The sequence below is a fragment of the Sus scrofa genome, chromosome 14, assembly GCF_054392235.1.
Source record: "Sus scrofa isolate SSC_HxYL_T2T_F1_AM1 chromosome 14, Sscrofa_HxYL_maternal_Yorkshire_Landrace_v2.0, whole genome shotgun sequence".
In the NCBI taxonomy this organism is placed as follows: Eukaryota; Metazoa; Chordata; class Mammalia; order Artiodactyla; family Suidae; genus Sus; species Sus scrofa.
This window is the reverse complement of record NC_139396.1, coordinates 128,337,234-128,357,122: the sequence shown is the minus strand read 5'-3', so window position 1 is coordinate 128,357,122 and position 19,889 is coordinate 128,337,234. Positions and strand designations below refer to the sequence as shown.

The window sequence follows — 19,889 nt, the reverse complement described above, 5'->3', positions numbered from 1 at the left end:
AGCTTTGCTTTCAATGTCCATCCCTCACAACAAGCCACATTCACCCCTGATTTCCCAGGAGTTCTTCCAAGAACTGCAGTCAGCTCTGACCCAGATACCTATGGAGACATTGCTTTGCTCTGGGGCCCAGTGCATGTGATAGTCTGTGTGCACCTTTTAAGAATGGGGTCTGCATTTCCACCAGTCCTGTGGAGCTCCTGCGCAAAAAACCCACTGACCTTCAATGCCAGATGTTCCAGGGGCTCTTTCTCCCAGTGCAGATCCCCACACGTGAGAGTTTGATGTGTGGTTCAGAACTCTCACTCCTGTAGGTGAGTCTCTGTGAACCAGTTAGTTTCCAGTCTGGGGGGCTTCCCACCCAGGAGGTATGGGGTTGTTTATATCGTGAAATCACCCCTCCTCCCTCTTGATGTGTCCTCCTCTTTATCTTCTGGAGTAGGATATCTTTTTTAAGGTTTCCGGTCCATTTGGGGAAGGATGCTCAGCCTTTAGTTGTGAATTTTGTTGTTTTTAGGAGAGAAGTTGAGCTCCAGTCCTTCTATTCCACCATCTTAATCCCATCTACTAAAAATTTTTGACATAAAGTATATTCAGTCTAGTATACTACTACTTGTTCTCTTTTGGCTACCATTTTCATGGAACACTTCATTACATCCATTTACTTTCAGCCTCTGTACAACCATTAATCTAAAGTGAGCCTCTAGTAGACACCATAGTTGGATCTTATTGTGTGTGTGTGTGTGTGTGAGGGTGTCTTTTGTCCATTTATGGCCACACCCATGGCATATGGAGGTTAACAGGCTAGGAGTTGAATCAGAGCTGTTGCTGCCAGCCTACACCACAGCTGCGTCTACAACCTACACCACAGCTCATGGCAATGCCAGATCCTTAACCCAGTAGGTGAGGCCAGGGATCAAACCCACAATCTCATGGTTCCTAGTCAGATTCGTTTTGTTTCCACTGCACCACAGGAGAGATGGGAACTCCATGGATCTTATTTTTTTAATCCATTCAGTCACTCTATATTTGATTGGAGAACTTAATCCATTTACATTTAAAGGAATTATTGACAGGGAATGACTCACTATTGTCATTTGTTGTCTTCTTTTTATTAGAGTTCTTTCTTTTTTCCTATCCATTTGTTTTTCATTCTTTTTCTGTATTGATAACTGTAATTACTTTCTCATTTTCTTTGGTGGAACACCTACAGGTTTTCTTTGTGTTTACTATACAGCTTATGTAAAATATCTTAGTCTATTTTAAGCTCATAACAACTTACTTCAATCATATACAAATCTTTAAACCTTCAATTCTTCCCCAGTTTGTTATCATTGTCACAATTTACATATATTTATATTGTGCATCCCATTCACAAATTTTTTTTATTTTCTGTTAGAGTGGATTTACAATGTTCTTCAATTTCTATTGTCAAGCAATGTGACCCAGTCATACATATACAGACATTCTTTTTTTTTTTTTTTTTGGTCTTTTTTTGCTATTTCTTTGGGCCGCTCCCACGGCATATGGAGGTTCCCAGGCTGGGGTGAAATCGGAGCTGTAGTCCTTGGCCCATGCCAGAGCCACAGCAACGCAGGATCAGAGCCACGTCTGCAACCTACACCACAGCTCACAGCAACACTGGATCGTTAACCCACTGAGCAAGGGCAGGGACCGAACCAGCAACCTCATGGTTCCTGGTCGGATTCGTTAACCACTGCGCCATGACGGGAACTCCACATTCATTTTTAAACTACCTTCCTTCTCATATTTTAATAAGTTGTTGTTTCACTTTTAAAGTAGAAAAAAAGTCATTATTGTACCACCATCACATAGTATTCTTATTTTTCTGTATACTTACCTGTATTAAGGAGGTTTTTTATTCTTCCTTGTAGTACCATGGTGCTGATAATGGTACTTTCATTTCAAGCTGAAGAGCTCCCTTTAGCATGCTTTGTAAGGCAGTCCAAGTGGTGAGCAATGTTGCAGTTTTGTTTGTTTGGGAATGGTTTTTTTATGGTTTTTATTTTTTCCATTAGAGTTGATTTACCATGTTCTGTATTGGGTATGTCTTATCTCTCCATTTTTAAAGGAAGTATTGGTGGTATTGGTTCTTGGTTGGTGGGGGTTTTTTTCAGAACTTGGAGTATATTTTCTCATTCCCTTCTTTTCTGCAAGGTTTATGCTTTAAAATCTGCTGATAGCATTGAAGGAGCTCTCTTGTGACTAATGGCTTCTTCTGGCTGTTTTGAAAATTCTCTCATTGTACCTGACATTTGGCAATTTGATTCTCCTGTATCTCAGAGTAGATTTTTAATTTTTTTCTCTTATTTGAGGATGTTTTGTCTGTCTGTTTTGTTGAAACTCCTGCATTATTTTTTTATTGTTCACCTGACCCCATGATGACCATTATAACTGTTATTTTGAATCATCTTTCAGTTAACTCATATATCCCTCATTTTCCATTTTTCTTGACACTCTGCATTGCTGTCTTCACATAAGAAAAACAATCACTTCTCTCAGTCTTCACCAATGAGTCTTGCAGGAGAAGAACCTCACAAATCAATTAGCTAAAGATTCCAAAGGTCTCTTAAACCTGCATGTGAGACCAGCCTGTTTTTTTCTACTCCAGCAGTCCCTATGTGTTTAGAGAATGCTGAGTCCTATCAGCGATCCAAAACAAGCAAGACAGAAGCCAGTTCCTCATGCAACCCCCAGCCACCACCCCACCCCCAAAAAAAAGTTGTGAATTTTTGGAATGACAGAGGTGCCTGCCAACAGCTTTTGTTCTCAGGGAGAAGCTGGGAACTTGTGGGGGGGGTGGTCCTGCCCAATTACATAGCTCTTTGAAGGGTTGGCAGTTATGGGGAAAGTGTATCTCTGCCTTTCTTTCTGGCATGGATATAGCTAGATGCATGTTCACTACGAGTACAGAAGTCTTTCATCTAGTTCCTGGATTTTTTTAACAAAGAGATTTGATCCACATGTTGTGGTGAATCAAGGTGTCCACTTGGGGGAAGGAGAGTTCAGAGATTCCTATAATGCCATGTTAGGGATGTTACTCCTCCTTGCATGAGTTTTGGCAAACTGTACTTAAGGGATGGATCCATTTCAATTAAGTCATCAACGTGGTGGACAGAGCGTTACTCATAATACTCATTTATTATTCTTTTAATGTTCATGGCATCAAGACATGGCCCCTCTTTGAACTGCAATTTTTGTGATTTGTGTCTTGTTGATTTGGGGGGAGGGGGAGCCTGGCTATAGGTCTGTCAATTCTGTGGAACTTTTCAAAGAACCAGCTTTGGTTTCACTGATTCTTTCTAGTAAGTTCCTGCATGCACATTTCACTTATTTCTGTTCTGGTTTTCATTGGTAGTTTTCTGAAGCTTACTATGAATTTAATTCTTCACCTCAATATTTCCCTACAGGGTGAAGCTGCTCCTGAAAACAATTTATCTCACTTTCAAAACCAACACTCAAATAACTAGGTGACATAGAGCCAAGGGAAGCTATTCTCACTCCCTTTGTCCTTCTCTGTGAATCTCATTCTGAGGACCAACACAACCACTTTGCATTTTTTCTTTCCTTCTTTACCTGCCACATGCACAAAACTAAGGAAAGTCTGAGAAGTGGCTCATTGAATTCTCCTTTTTACTAGGAATATACACAGGAGAAATGGCTTGGCATTGGCAGATGCTAATGACCTAGTTTTATTTTGTATGGCATTCCTAGTACTAAGTACATAGTACTGCACAATATCAGACAAGCATTAGCAAAATATCCAATACAGGTGAAGAATAGCAGATACATTTCTGTAGTGAAATTCCACAAGGAAGAGAGGTGGTCAATGAAGGCATTCTCAGGAAAGATGGATGGCAAACAGGCGAACGATGCCCCAGATGAGAGGGAGGTGAAAACCAGATCATCAAAGAACCCAAAGGATCTAACATTCCTTACAAAGGAATGAAGCAGAGCTGGTAAGAAGGTGGCATGGAAGTTAAACCACCAAAAATAGGGGTGGTGTCAATGTCCTTGGGGTCAACCACAGATTGCAAGGTAAATTTTTGTAAAAGTGTGGTCAGGAATAAAAACAGCTCCATGCGGGCCAGGCCTTCTCCTACACAAGCCCATTTTCCAGAAAATAACAAAGACAGCACATACTCCTTGAACACTGTGTTTCTTGCCATCAGAAAGAGACTCTGTAGTAGTAACTATTTGATGAAAGGTTAAATGAATGAATGGAAAGCAAGATGGGTGCATAGACAGATGGACAAAGGTTGGAAAAACATGATAGCCACCTCACATCTTAGGTAGCATTCTTTCAACAAATATTTGTTGAGTATCAGCACTATGCCAATTCCTTCAAGTGTTTGCATATTATGACTGATCGCAATTTTGTTTTTCATTTTTAACATTTTCCTGAAGTATAGTTGGTTTACATGTTGTAATAATTACTCTGTACAACAGTGATTCAGTTATGCATGTACACATATCCATCCTCTTTTAGATTCTTTGATGACTGCAATTTGATTTTTTCAAGTTTCCATCGATCTTTCTCTAGAGACACCCACACATTTGTTGTATTTTCTCTTTCTAGTTTGATGATCCAACATGATTCTTCCCATTCCACAGCCTCTATTCTCTGCTGTAAGCATACCTCCTCTTCATCAATCTCTATACTGTCATACTTTGAACCTTCATACTTTGAAGTTTCAGGGTTATAACACACAGTTCCTTGTGGCTAAGATGCACTTCTCTTGTGTTTTTTTCCGAAGCTCACTCAAATTTTATTTCTGAATTTGAAAGAACTAGGCCACCTCTCCAGAACTTCAGTGATCAAGCCCAATGATGAGGATATATCACAAGAAGGGAAAATGCATGGGTGCTGGGATTGCTGCCCCTCTCCAGGGACAAAGAGCATTTCTACCAGCCCCAGAGTAGGTCCTCTGTCACTTCCAACTCATCTCCAGTAGGTATCTTGGCCTCTGAAGTCATGAAGAAAATAAATGTTGTTACCTGCTGAGAAAGCCATGAAGTGGTCACTTTTCTGAAAGTTGCCACCCTCATCCAGGAAGTGGCCAGGGTCAAACACTTCTGGGTTGGGGAACTCTTTGCCATTGTGTAGCACAGAAGTCAGTAATGTGAATATAGTTGTGCCCTGAAAGAAGAAATCAAGATAAACTGAACTATGAAGAAGACACAGAGCTGGAAGAAACCTTTCCAATTATTTATTCCAATCCATTGAGCTAGAGATGAATAAGTGTAACTCAAAATAAGGGCAGCAGCACTTTGATTCTGAGAGAACAAGTAATAACCAAGGATAAGTTGGAAGACCAGTGGAAGTGATGTTGCTAAAGTGAACTTCACTAGTATTTGAAATAATGAATACAGAGGTCCTAGGCTGCCAGATCTTATTAATCCATTCCACTTATCACCACATTTGGGGCCTTGTGTATGTTTCCACCAACTGCTTTATTTTATCACTGTGATTTTTCCATCATCTTATATATAGTTTATGATTTAAGACAGAAGTCATTACAGGGTTCCCATCATGGCTCAGTGGTTAAAAAATCTGTCTAGCATCCCTGAGGACACAGGTTTGATCCCTGGCCTCACTTAGTGGGTTAAGGATCTGGTGTAGCTGTGAGCCGTGGTGTAGGTTGCAGACATGACTCGTATCCCATGTTGCTATGGCTGTGGTATAGGCTGGCAGCTCCAGCTCTGAATCAACTCCTACCTGGGGAACCTCCATATGCCATGGGTGTGGCCCTAAAAAAGACAAAAGACAAATAACTAAAAAATAGAAATAAAGAAAACAGAAGTCATTATTGGAATTTGAATATCTGGAGTTATCTGTTCATAGTGCTTTTGTAAAGAGGCATTTGACTGAATTAAAAATAAACTTTCTGTGGCAAGAACAATGAGCCAGTAACATATATTAGCATTGATCATTGTCATGAAGACTGTTCATCGTAATTTTTAAAACCAGGGTAGCCTTCTTTATATAATAATCCTAGATTTGAAACACTGAAAACATGATAAGATTAGAAAAATTGTTGCATAACAATTCAGTTTAGTAGCATTAATTTAAGCAAGTTGTACTAGCAATACTAAAACTGCTAGATAAATGATTGAGAAGCACTATACCCACAAAGCCCAAAAGGGCCACCAACTGATTTTTTAAAATTTCAACAAAATTTTTCTCTTTAGGACCACACCTGAGGAAGTTTCCAGACTTCAAATCAGAGCTGCAGCTGCCAACCTAAGCCACAGTCACAGCAATGCCAGATCTGAGCTGCATCTGTGGCCTACCCACAGCTGGCAGAAACACCAGATCCTTAACCCACTGAGTGAGCCCAGGGATCAAATCCACATCCTCACAGACACTACATCGGGTTAACCTGTTGAACAACAATGGAAATACCTAGATTTTTATGAATTAAATGTCAAAAAGGACTTCTGTCATGCAGAAATCTGGCAGATATCACTTTACTATGTGAACAACACTGCATAAATAATTGTGGGATAAGTGACATGATGTGCCCTACTCCCCAGTGGATTTCAGTGGGACATACGAGGTGCTCGTGTGGTTCTGTTGACAAATCACCTGGAATCTATCTTTTGAAAACAGCAAAGCACAAAACAAGCCCAGGGCATATTTTTCATGACTACTAACCTGAACATTTCACAAAGGTAAATGTCCTGAAGGAAAACAAACAGGGCAAAGCGAACTGATAACAGGAGGTTATGAAGAAAAGATAACCATCATACATGCTTGTTCCTTGTCTGGATATTGAGTTGCAAAGGAAAAAAAAAGCTATAAAAGTTATTCCAGGAACATTAGGAAAAATTGAAATATAGGCTGTACATTAGATAATATTATTACATTAATATTTTCTGAGTGTATTATTACTCTGTATGCAAAAACTGAAATAGGAAGAGGTTGATGGATAGATGGATAGATAGATAAATGGACAATATTGAATGAGTTTTCACATATTGAGGTATGGGGAAGTTATTCTGGCTTATACACAATGTAACTTGAGTATTATGATCATTAAAACAGCCTATTTGCATCCCTTCAAATATACATTGCACACCTGTTTAACCATTAAGGCAGAAGGTGCACTGTCCATAAATAAAGGATGTCCATATTAGGAATGCCCCTCAAGTCAGCAGAGAAAAATCTGACTTGTATCCATGAGGACACAGGTTCGATCCCTGGCCTCACTCAGCGGATTAAGGATCTGGCATTGCTGTGAGCTGTGGTGTGGGTTGCAGACATGGCGCAGGTCTGGTATTGCTGTGGCTATGGCATAGGCCAGTGGCTACAACTCTGTTTTGACCCCTAGCCTGGGAAACTCCATATGCCGTGGGTGCAGCCCTAGAAAGACAAAATATATTTTTTTAAAAAAAGAATGTCCATGTTAAATATAAAAACTATATGTTGTAAGCCACAGGGGAAGTCCAAGTGGAAAAAAAATAATTGTATTTGGGAAATAACAAAAAAAAATAAGCACCCATAAAAACAAAAATATAAATAAACACATAAATAAATAAAACACTCTGACATCTTTTAAAAAAAAATAAGATTATATGATTCCTTTCCTGGGATGCCACTTCAGGAACTCCTTCAAGAATAACACTCCCTTCCATGCACCAAGGCCATACTGACTTACTGTGTAAATGCTGATCTGATTTTTTTAAAACCCTGAAGGATTATATCCCCGAATTGTTCGATTTTTTTTTTTGACAAAACATGAAACTGTGCTAAAAATTATGCTTCTCCAGAGCACTTTCTCAGAGTTATCTGAAATGCTGTGTCCTGGGATACAGTTCTCAGTTTGGCAAATAAAACTCGTTTTTACTTCTTTTATAGATTATCCAAAATTTCCATTGATATTGCAAAAGTAGATATATAAAGAAAAACATATATCCCTTATGTGTGCACATGTTTTCAATTGTTTTTAGGTTAAAAAACATTTAATGCACACTTGGGGAAAACTTGCATCCCCTAAGTGTATCATACAGAAGGTATATAACTCCACAGTTGAAATTACTCCTTTGTATATTTTTATACAAGTAGTGTATGAAAATCTTTCAGATACAAAAAAAGGTAGAAAAGTCAATATACCTTCAGCAAATATTGCTCTAATAATTGGATGTTTATAAAGAAAAAAGGGGAAACATAACTATTATTTCTCATCGTAAGTAAAAATTATCGGAGCGGATCAATGATCCAAATGTAAAAATTAAAACTATAAAGTTTTAGAAATCAGTAAGGGCAATCTTTGGAATCCTATGTTGGAAAAGGGTCTTTAGATTAAAAAAAAATCCAACAAATCAATCTCACAGCATTGCAAAGTGTTCCATTAGACAGACTGTCCTAGATATTGACAAATGACCCATGTACAAATACAGCCTACCACCTGTCTTTGTACAAAGAATGAGCTAAGCATTTTAAATTGGAAAAAAGCAATGAAGAAGAACATTTTGAGACACATGGACATTACATGAAATCTCTTCAGCCTCCACAAAGACTGGGATACAGCCATTCACATTTGTATCAGACATGTCCGATGACTACTTCCATGTTTCAACAGCAGAAGTGAATACTAGCATCAGACACTCCAGTGCTTCAAATTCTGAAATATTTACACTTTGGCCTATTACAGAAAAAGGTTACCAACTTCTGACTGAGACCATTATTTCTAGCTGTCTCAGTGGCTCCAGCCTTAGATAAGAGAAATCATTTTTCTGATAGGTAAAAAGGTGGACTCGGCCTCCCAGTAGTCATGTTTCTCACTGGGATGCTCATGCAGAAGGGAGCAGTCATTCCCGATACATACTTGGGAATATATACATGACAGTATGAAGGTCAATTCCTGATACAGTGGATGTGAGAGGTGTACAGTCCCATTTTGAGGTCCAGTGCAGTTTCCTGTTTACTTAGAAACGAGAGGAGAAACAACTCTTACCTTACACCTCAGTATTTTGAAGTCTTTTTCTCATCATGTCCTTTGGTGAAAAAAATAGAAGACCTGAAGTTCTAACCCTTGTGTGAAACTGCCAATCACTGAGACAAGTCCCATAATCCCTAAGAAAATTCTCTCTTCTCCAAAGAATGACCTTGGTACTTGCAGCCTTATCAATCTCATTACTTTCTTTCCCCAACAAAATACACATTTTAGTTATACTATTTTTTAACTTTAAGAGTAATACGCTTTGGCTCAAGTGGAAGAGAGAAGTTTGCAGCACACCAACTAGAAAGTCTGAATATGTACCCAGAAATTGTGTGGTAGAAAGCAGCAGAAATATGCCAAGGCAAAAGTCTGTCTCAGTATTCTCTAGTTGGGAGACTTTCAGAGAGGCAAGCTGACACCTGAAGTTAATTTTAGTCTTTGTCAATGCCCAAATTTTACTCAAAACACTCAAAATAGGATGTTACATCACTCTGTCTGCCTAGTAGGAGAGGGATGAATCCTTTCTGGAGTAAGATGAACATCATTTGAAACCCAGCATTTTTTCATTTATAATAATTGATTTTTAACCAAAATTAATTAGGCATTTCAAAGACACAATTCAGTGGTCACATGTAGAAGAGAGGAAGGCAATAAAAATATACCCACATTAGGGAATAATCTTCTCCGAATTTTATGATACCAGCATTAGTTTGATAAAGGAAATAGGATGACAACATTTTGAGGATGAAAAATTATAGATCAAAAATCTCAAAAGTAAAAATCATTAAAAATGCTTATGACTGACTGTAAACAGTGAAGTCCTGAACCAAATGTTGCAAATCAAATCCAACTGTGTGGATACTTGTATAATATGCATATTTAGTGGGAAAAGTGAGGCCAATAGATACAATGATATCAATAGATGGAGTTATCTAATAAAAAAAATGTTCATGGCCAAAAATATCATTAAAAATAAAAGGATAAGCTTCCCTAATCTGATTTTTAAAATCTAGCAAAATACACATACAAATCATTCTCCATAGTGAGATGTTAATCTCTACTCTCCTGCAGCTGAGAAATGAAACAAGGACAAAACAAAGGTATTAATCCACCTAGCAGCACAATGTATACAGACATTGCCATTAATCTAGAGACAAACTTTCGACAACGATTTTAAATTTTACAAGGCTGCTGCATGTAAAGTCATTGAAATGAAAAATCAAATAAATGAGTTCCTGTTGTGGTGCAGTGGAAACCAACCCCACTGGTATCCATGAGGATGCCAGTTCCATCCCTGGCCTCACTCAGTGGGTTAAGGATCTGGCGTTGCCATGAGCTGTGGTATATGGGTCACAGATGGGGCTCAGATACCGAGTTGCTGTGGCTGTGGTGTAGGCCCACAGCTGTAGTTGCCATTCCACCCCTAGCCTGGGAACTTCCAAACGCCACTGGAGTGGCCCTAAAAAGCAAAATAAAATTTAAAATAGAAATCAATTATATTATCATATTTTAGATAAAAGAATGGAAAATTATTTTTAAACATTTGTAACAACAACAATGAGCATCTTGGGAAAACTAAACAAAAGATTTGTAAGCCAAATCACCAAAACACCCTTCGTTATTTAGAAAGTTAAAGACTTTCAAAACTGGGAGCGTTTACCATATTCATTAATTGAAAGCTTCAAAATGTCCTCATAAGTCTTCCCACACTGATTTAATGTCACCCTGATAAATATCCCAGCAAAGTGTTTGCTAAATTGACAAACCAATACCAACATTCATTTGGAAATGTAAACAGCTAGGCCAAACAAGATGAAAGAAGCAGAATACGTTTGGAATCTTTACACTGACAGCTGTCAAAAATCTGTTATAAAGCTTCATAGATGTACCTGGAAACAAGACATAACCCAAAAAGGCGCCAAACACATGGTTTTGATTGGTTTTTACTTCTCTCACCTTGTGTTCACAGTGTATTACATCCATACTCCAGGAAGAGGAACGTCAAGACCACTGAGGTTCATATAAGAAAAATCAATCCTACCTTGGGGATGAGGTAGTTTCTGAATTTAATGTCACAAGTAACCGCATGAGGCAGGTTAGTAGGGACCAGGTCACTGTATCTCTGGACCTCGTGCACCACCGCATCCGTGTAGGGCATGTGGCTCTTGTCCTGCATGCAGGGGCTCCGGTGTCTGCCAATCACATGGTCAATCTCTTCCTGGATCTTAGCTGGCAAGAGACAAGTAAAATTGATGGAGAGAGGGAAAAATGCATACCACATTTGCATACCAACTTAGAGATCCATGAGACATGACGCAGGTGTCCCAACATCATCATAAACATCAGTTATATGCCTAGAAATGCACCTAGACATAGAGAGGCAATGCCCATAATATATATGTAAGTCTCCTACAAGCGAGGCTTAACAACAGCTAAAGAGGCATTTATATTAGCAAACATGGTAACACAAACGGAAATGATGAAATGTTTCAAAATATAAATAGAACATAATGGCAAGAAACTACAGTCACTGCAGAAAGAAAAGGAAATCCAGTATTAAAAATAATATATGGGTAATTTTAGGATAGGAGTAATTGAGACTGAAATAGTAACAAAATTATTTCATTAGAGTTGCTGTAATAGTACTTTTTTACATTTTAAAGTGAGACTGTTAGGCATTTAATAATGATGATATAATATATGTTTGACAATTCCTTGTGACATTTGCTGGGAAAATTGTCAGTTAGTAAAAAAAGAATAATATACATATGAAAAATTTATTTGCCTGCAAGGAATGTAGATACTTTTCTGGATAGGAAACTAATGTACTACTGAAATAAAAGTACATGCTGTAATACAAAAAAAAAAAAAAAAACAATAAACCACCACGTTTTGAAAAGTGGTACTATATGTGTTTCACTGTATTTGTGTAGTGTGTGTGCAGTTTGCAGCTACTACTTTCTTTAGCATCTAACTGCCAAATGCCATCACTTTGAACATTCTAGCATTTTCTTCTGAAATTCATTTCTAAATAATGACTCCGTTTCTATTTCTTAGGAATTTTTTAACAATATTTGATGTTCTGGTATTAGAGTTGAGACTTCCCATTTCCACCCCAACCTCATACAAAATATACCCAAATACACACACACACACACACACACACACACACACACACAAATTCCCTTAGTTTATTTTCACAAAATTTACATCACAATTTCTGGCTATGAAAATACTCATTTTAGGGAGATCCTGTTGCAGCTCAGCGGTTAAGAAATACATAGCGTCCCTGAGCATGCAGGTTTGATGCCTGGACTCGGTGAGTGGGTTAAGGATCCCATGTTGTTGCAAGCTGTGGCATAGGTCACAGATGCAGCTGGGAACCAGCATTGTTGTGGCCGTGGCATAGGCCGAGCTGAAACTCTGATTCGACCCCTAGCCTGGGAACTTTCACATGCTACAGGTGAGGCCCTAAAAAGAAAAAAAAAATTAATTCAAAGAACATTCTGATTACATCAACAATGCTCCCCCATAAGAGAACTAGGATTATGCTTCATTTTTGATACTTTCTGGAACTTAAACATGTCTCTTTAATTCATAAAATTCTATATCGTCACTTAGAATTATTCCCAAATATTGACATAGACATTTCAAATGCCTAATCATAATTTCCCTACTATTAGGAAACCGCAGATAATCGATCACCTCTCTTCTCTTCTTGGTTTATTCCTTTACACCTGCTTTAGCCACTGAAACATTGCAGGGTTTTGTTTTGTTTTGTTTTGATTGGCTTGTTTGGTTTTTTGGCTGCCCCAATGGCATGCAGAAATTTTTGGGACTGAACCTGCACAACAGCAGGGACAACACCAGATCCTTAACTGCTAGGCCACCACGGAATTCCACATATACCTAACTGTTTTGAAATGGATATTTTCCAGGCCCAATTTCTAACAACAGGTTTGACTTTTTTCTCTTTTAAAAAAATCTTTTTTTTAGGGCTGCACCTGTGGCATATGGAGGTTCCCAGGCTAGGGCTGAATCGGAGCTGTAGCCGCTGGCCTACACCACAGCCACAGCAATGCTGCAGCTGAGCTGCACTCTGCCACCTACACCACACCTCATGGCAATGCCAGATCCTTAACCCACTGAGCAAGGCCAAGGTTAGAACCTGCATCCTCATGGATACTAGCCAGATTTGTTTCTGCTGAGCCACGATGGGAACTCCACAGTTTTGACTCTTTTATTCCACCCTTCACGAGTTTTCCAAATTCCTGGAGCCCATGGCTTTCTCTGATATGACTTCAGGCATATGGATGAGAAAGGGAAGAGTGGGAGAAAATTTTTGCCACACATACAGGTCTGAAAAGACCCTCTTTTTAATAATACAGAATTTGACAGTTTCTCTTGAGATACCCAGTGCTGTTTTTCAAACTTAATCCTTTATACATGACCAATACATATCTCCGAAAGCTATCGTGATTTTCTCTGGTGTTCTGAAAAGTCATGAACCTGTGTCTTAGGGTGGATGTTTTCATTTGATTCGCTCTGCTAGACATGTTGAGAGAGTTTTCTGTCTACATGGCAACTTCTGGAGGTCTCTTCTCCAGAGTATTTCCACTTTCTGGAGTTTATTTATGGTACTGAATTTCAGGATGGAGAAAGGAACTAAAAGCTTCTGAATTCAAAAAATGAATTCCTATCTAACCTTTCCTCTCAGCTGTACACCTCACTCTTGCCCCCAGTCTCTGCCCATATGGGCCTCTTAGGTTCATTTCTCTAGACAGTAAGCACCTCTCATTCTCTTGTGCAAACACAGTTACCCAATAAAAGGAGTTGTCAGAAGGACATGGCAGGGTGACCTACCTTTATCAGCCTGTTGTTTCTCCCTCTCCACTCACTGAAAACCAGTACTTTCAGATACTGAATCTTATGGGAGTGTAAAGACACAAATGACGTTTCATTATACAACTGCCTCTTCTAACGTTTAGGCTATAACTTCATCCTCTCTGCTAATATCATTATCACCTCTCAGTATACTCTCTGTCTTTCAAAAATTTGTTGAAGATGGGTTGGCTGCTTCCTGACCTCTTCTCCATCTTTAAAAGGCTAATTCTGGTTTCAAGAGGCTATAGTCATTCCAGTGGGATCCTAACACAAAGCAAGATAATGTCTATGTCTAAAATGCTATGTATAACTGGAACTCTTTAAAGGTTAATTTCTACCAAATAGCCCTTTGTAAAACTAAAATTATGGACCCCCTCCACTCCACAATTCTTATTCTGGCAATAACCATGATTCTGGAAACAAACTTCTCAATGAATAAAATTCCTGGATACACACATCTCAGGCCAATTCCTTGTGATTCTAACTTTTTAAAGCACTTACAATACTGTGAAAATTATCTCAGGCAGCCTCACTAAATTTCCAGGATTTTCACTAATGTTTCCATAAGGAGCGTTTCCATTTTCCCTACCATGGTTTTATAACACTGAGTTTTCAGAATGGGGAGCATCAAAATGGCCTTTCCATAATAAAACCAACATGCAGTCTCTGGCCAGTTCATGCCCCTGTGCCTGCTACAAATAACCTCCCATGAAGTCCTGATGCTCTTTTGTTGATTCTGCTACTGCCCACAGTGTCTTCACTCCTCCCAGTCCTCCTTCCACATCATGTAAAGATGTCCCACTATTGTCCTTGCATAAATTTGAAAAAAAATACAATGGAGATTTAAGCAGTTCTCTAAGAGACACAAGGTCAAATGCACTCACAGTCTCTTTCCAACATCTCCTCTGAAGCCACCCTTCCCACCATGGTGCTCATCATACCTGTGACATCTGGGTGCTTGAGCAGCAGGAGGAGCCCATGTCTCAGAGTGGTGCTCACTGTCTCTGTCCCAGCTGCAAACAAGTCAGCAATAGTGACCGTCAAGATTTCCAGTGTATATTCTGATTGGTGATTGTGCTTCTCCTAGGAGTGATTTGATTTGGAAAAATTACAAAGCATGGGAAAAAAGCAGGTAAACAGGGACCATGAATAGCTAAAAAATAAGCTGACACAAATCATCCCTGAGGAAGCCCAGACACTGGAATGACTAGATAAAAACTTGGAGATACATGTCTTAAATATGCTCAGGGAGCAGAAGAAAACCATGGATAAGAACTAAAGAGTATCAGAAAAGTGTATGAACAAGTGCAGAATGAGAAAAGTCTTATAAAAGGAGCCAAAGAGAAATTGCCAAAGAAGAAATAAAAATGAGTAACAGCACATGAAAATATGGTCACTATCAGTGTTCATACAGGAAATGCAAATTAAGCTACAAGGAGATACCTCTTCACATTAACTAATGACAAGAAATTAGAAAGTAACTATGGGGAATTATGTGGAAAAATAGGAAATCTTTAGATGGCTGGTGGGATTATAGATGCTGCAGTCTCTGTAGAAAAGTCTGGCTGTATCTCAAAATGTTAGGTATAAAATGACCATAATCTCACCAATTCCACTCCCAGGAATATACCCAACATAAATGAAAACATACCCATGAGGAAACTTGCATGCAAGTTTGTAACAACATCTCTCATATGACCCAAAGGAAATGACCCAAAAGAATGATGTTGGTAGCAACATCATTCATACGGCCCAAAGGAAAAAACAGCACAAATGTACACCAATACAGAGAAGGCACACTAAATTATGGTATGAACATAAAATTGAACACTATTCAGCCATAAAAGAGAAAAACAGAGTACTGATACCAACTACAACTTAGATAAGCCTCCAAAACATGACACTAGGTGAGAGAAGCCCCGAAACAAGAGGGGCAGTGCTAGAGTTCCTTTATATGATAATACCATAACAAGCAAATCCGTAGAGACATAGAGCAGGTTAAAGGTTAACATAAGAGGGAGTGGAGTGAAAGAGGAATGAGCATTTGATGGATACAGGATATTGCTGCAAAGTGATAGGAAAGTTTTGAAATAAATGAACTAGTTGTCACACAACATTGTGAATGCACTAAATACCACTACAAGTACACACTTTAAAATGGTTAACTATATGGGTATGTGAATTTCAACTCAGTTTTGTTTTGTTTTATTGTTTTTTGTTTGTGGCTGCACCTGCAGCATATGTTAGTTCCCGGGTTAGGAGTCACATTGGAGCTGCAGCTGTGGCCTATACCACAGCCACAGGAAAACCGAATCAGAGCTACATCTATGACCAATGCCACAGCCTGCAGTAATGCCAAATACTTACCCCCCTGAGCAAGGCCAGGGATTGAACTCACATCTTCACGGACACTATGCTGGGCTCCTAACCTACCAAACCACAGAGGGAACACCTTCACCTCAATTTTTAAATGCCATTACTCCATAAATTGATCCAGATTTCCACAATCTCTATCAAAATCAGTACTGATTCTTTCGTATAAATTATCAAGTTTACCTATAAGTCATCTGGAAATTCAAGAAACTCAGACTAGACAAAACAATCTTGAAAAATAACAACAAAATTAGAGGACTCACACTTCTCAATTTCCAAGTAAACTAGATGAGATCCTGCTGTGTACCATGGGGTACTATGTCTGGTCACTTAGGATGCAGCATGATAATATGAGAAAAAACATTGTATACATATATGTGTAACCGAGTCACCATGCTGTACAGTAGGAAAAAAATAATGTATTGGGGAAATTTAAGAAAATAAATAAAAATTTAAAACTCAAAAAAACAAACTACAAAGATAGTAATTAATACTAAAAGATATGCTATTGATATAACTATTGACATTCTTTAATGATTCTAATTTTTTCCATTATAGTTGGTTTACAAGATTCTGTCAATTTCTACTGTACAGCCACATGTCCCAGTCCCACATATTATATACATTCTTTTTCTCACACGATCCTCCACCATGTTTCATCACAAGTGACAAGGTATAGTTCCCTGTGCTATACAGCAGGATCTCATTGCTTATCTACTCCAAATGCAACAGTTTGCATCTATTAACCTCAGATTCCCAGTCCTTCCCACTCCCTCCCCCTCCCCCTTGACAACCACAAGTCTCTTCTCCAAGTCCATGATTTTCTTCTTTGTGGATAGATTCATTTGTGCCATATATTAGATTCCAGAGATAAGTGATATCATATGGTATTTGTTTTCTCTTTATGACTTACTTCACTTAGTATGGGAGTCTCTAGTTCCATCCATGTTGCTGCAAATGGCATTATTGTGTTCTTCTTTATGGCTGAGCAGTATTCCAGTGTGTGTGTGTGTGTGTGTGTGTGTGTGTGTGTGTGTGTACAACATCTTCATAATCCCTTCATCTGTTGATGGACATTTAGGTTGTTTCCATGTCTTGGCTATTGTGAATAGTGCTGCAGTAAACATGTAGGTGCATGTGTCTTTGTCAAGGAAAGTTTTAGGATATATGCCCAAAAGTGGGACTGCTGGATCATACAAGAGTTCTATACTTAGTTTCCTGAGGTATTTCCATGCTGTTTTCCATAGTGGTTGTACCAATTCACATTCCCACCAATAGTGCCAGAGGGTTCCCTTTTCCCCACACCCTCTCCAGCATTTATTATTTGTGGACTTATTCATGACGGCCATTCTGACTGGTGTGAGGTGGTACCTCATAGCAGGTTTGATTTCCTATTCTCTAAAAATCAGGGATGTTGAGCATTTTTTCATGTGCCTGTTGGCCTTCTGTATATCTTCTTTGGAGAAATGTCTATTGAGGTCTCTTGACCACTTTTCAATTGGGATGTTGGGTTTTTTGCTGTTGAGTTGTATAAGTTGTGTATATATTTTAGAGATTAACCCCTTGTCAGTTGTATCATTTGAAACTATTTTCTCCCATTCCATAGGTTGTCTCTTTTTTTTTTTTTTTTTTTTTTGGTTTCGTTTGCTACGCAAAAGTTGTCTGTTTGATTAGGCCCCATTAGTTTATTTTTGCCATTCCTTCTGTTACCTTGGGAGTCTGACCTAAGAAAACACTTGTATGGTTGATGTCAGAGAATATTTTGCCTAAGTTCTCTTCTAGGAGTTCAATGGTATCTTATCTTAGGTTTAAGCTTTTAAGATATTTTGAGTTTATTTTTGTGCATGGTGTGAGGGTGTGTTCCAGTTTCACTGATTTACATGCAGCTGTCCAGTTTTCCCAGAACCACTTGCTGCAGAAACTCTCTTCTTCCCATTTTATATTCTTGCCTCCTTTGTTGAAGATCAATTGATTGTATATGTCTGGGTTTATTTCTGAGTTCTCCATTCTATCCCATTGGTCTGTATGTCTGTTTTGGTACCAGGACCATACTATCTTGATTATTGTGGCTTTGTAATATTGCCTGAGGTCTGGGGGAGCCTGCTGCTTGGTTTTTCTTTCTCAGGAATGTTTGGTATAAGTACTGACGTTTAGATTCCTGGAATAGGTGTCAGGTTACAGGAATAAACCCTCAAATTTTTAACCTATTGATTTTTGACAAATGGTGCCAAGATGACTCATGTGTGAAGAACAGTCTTTTCAGCAAATGGTGCAGAATCCATGCTCTCAGACATGTATCTTCAACTCCCTATCTATGCCAATTCACTTTACACTCAATTAAGGCTCCTCTCTTCAATCCACCTCCTCTTCTCCATCATATGCCCATGTATACAGTGTTATACATACAGAATTCATCCATCTGAAATGCCCTCCCTTGTCTTTCAATGCAAATATATTAATATTTATTTCCAACCACTGGCCATGCAGGAAGCCTAGACATATTAAGCCATTCTTTTGCATTCTCTCTCTTGCCACCTCACTTTTTTTTCTTTTTTTTTTTTTGTTTGCTTTTTAGGGACACACCTGTGGCATATGGAAGTCCTCAGGCTATGGTTGAATCAGAGCTGAAGCTGAAAGCCTACCCCACAGCCACAGCCACAGTGGATCCAAACACCATCTGCAACATACACCATGGCTCAGGGCAACACTGGATCCGTCACCCACTGAGAAAGGCCAGAGGTTGTACCTCTATCCTCATGGATTCTAGCTGGGCTTGTAACCTGATGAGCCCAGGGGAAACTCCTCTGTGTCTCTTACAGTGTGTGCAATGACCATGCCCATCTTCATACTACAGCCATAATTTTGAATTTTCTAACTGATTTCTAATTGTCATTCTGCCTCTCCTTAAGTAGATTATGAGTATCTAAAGAGTAGAAGCAATATCTTCAACTGATTTAATCATTAAATATTATCACTTTCATAATGCTTCCTGTAGATCCATGCACACAACAGTACGCATTCATGCATACTTAAGATGCTTGTCAGCATCACAAGCTAGCCCAGTGAAACATCCCTGATAAATACAAAACTATGCAATGAACCATAAAATGCACAAAATCAAATAACTGAGCTGTCATTAACATGGTACCTGCTCCATCTTGATCAGGAAAAAATCAATCAAGTCCTGAGGGTTGTTAATGTCCAGGGATGCTTGGTGTTCTCTGGTTTTCTCCAAAGTGTAACTTCTCATTTGAGCAAAAGTTTTAAGGAATGTGTTGTAACTTCCTGGGAAATAATCAAGGAGAACAGGGAATATGTTGCAGACCTGGAAGAGAAAACAAGAGTCTATTAAATAAAGAACACTTCAGGAAGACTTAAGCACTATATGCTCAGCCTGGTGAATAACTCTGTTAAAGTATCAATATAACATGGTCTTTGTAGTGAGGGGAATATTTATTTCACAATACACAATTTTCTATGCTGATGGACATATTTAAGGGAGAAAATGAGGACCAGGGATCAAAGATAATTATCATTTCCTATTCTCGATGTTTATAGTATGAGAGCATTTATATATAAATCTTTTCTTATTTTTACAGCAATTTTTCCCTACAGTCATGAAACATGGGATGGCATGAAATACAATAATTCCCATTTGTAGATGACAGT

The 19,889-nt window shown here is 38.6% G+C and overlaps 1 pseudogene; it reads right to left on the bottom strand.

Annotated features, from left to right (window-relative positions):
- Window positions 1–3,880: 3,880 nt before the first annotated feature.
- Window positions 3,881–19,889, bottom strand: part of CYP2C290P (cytochrome P450 family 2 subfamily C member 290, pseudogene) — a 66,948-nt pseudogene continuing 50,939 nt past the window's right edge.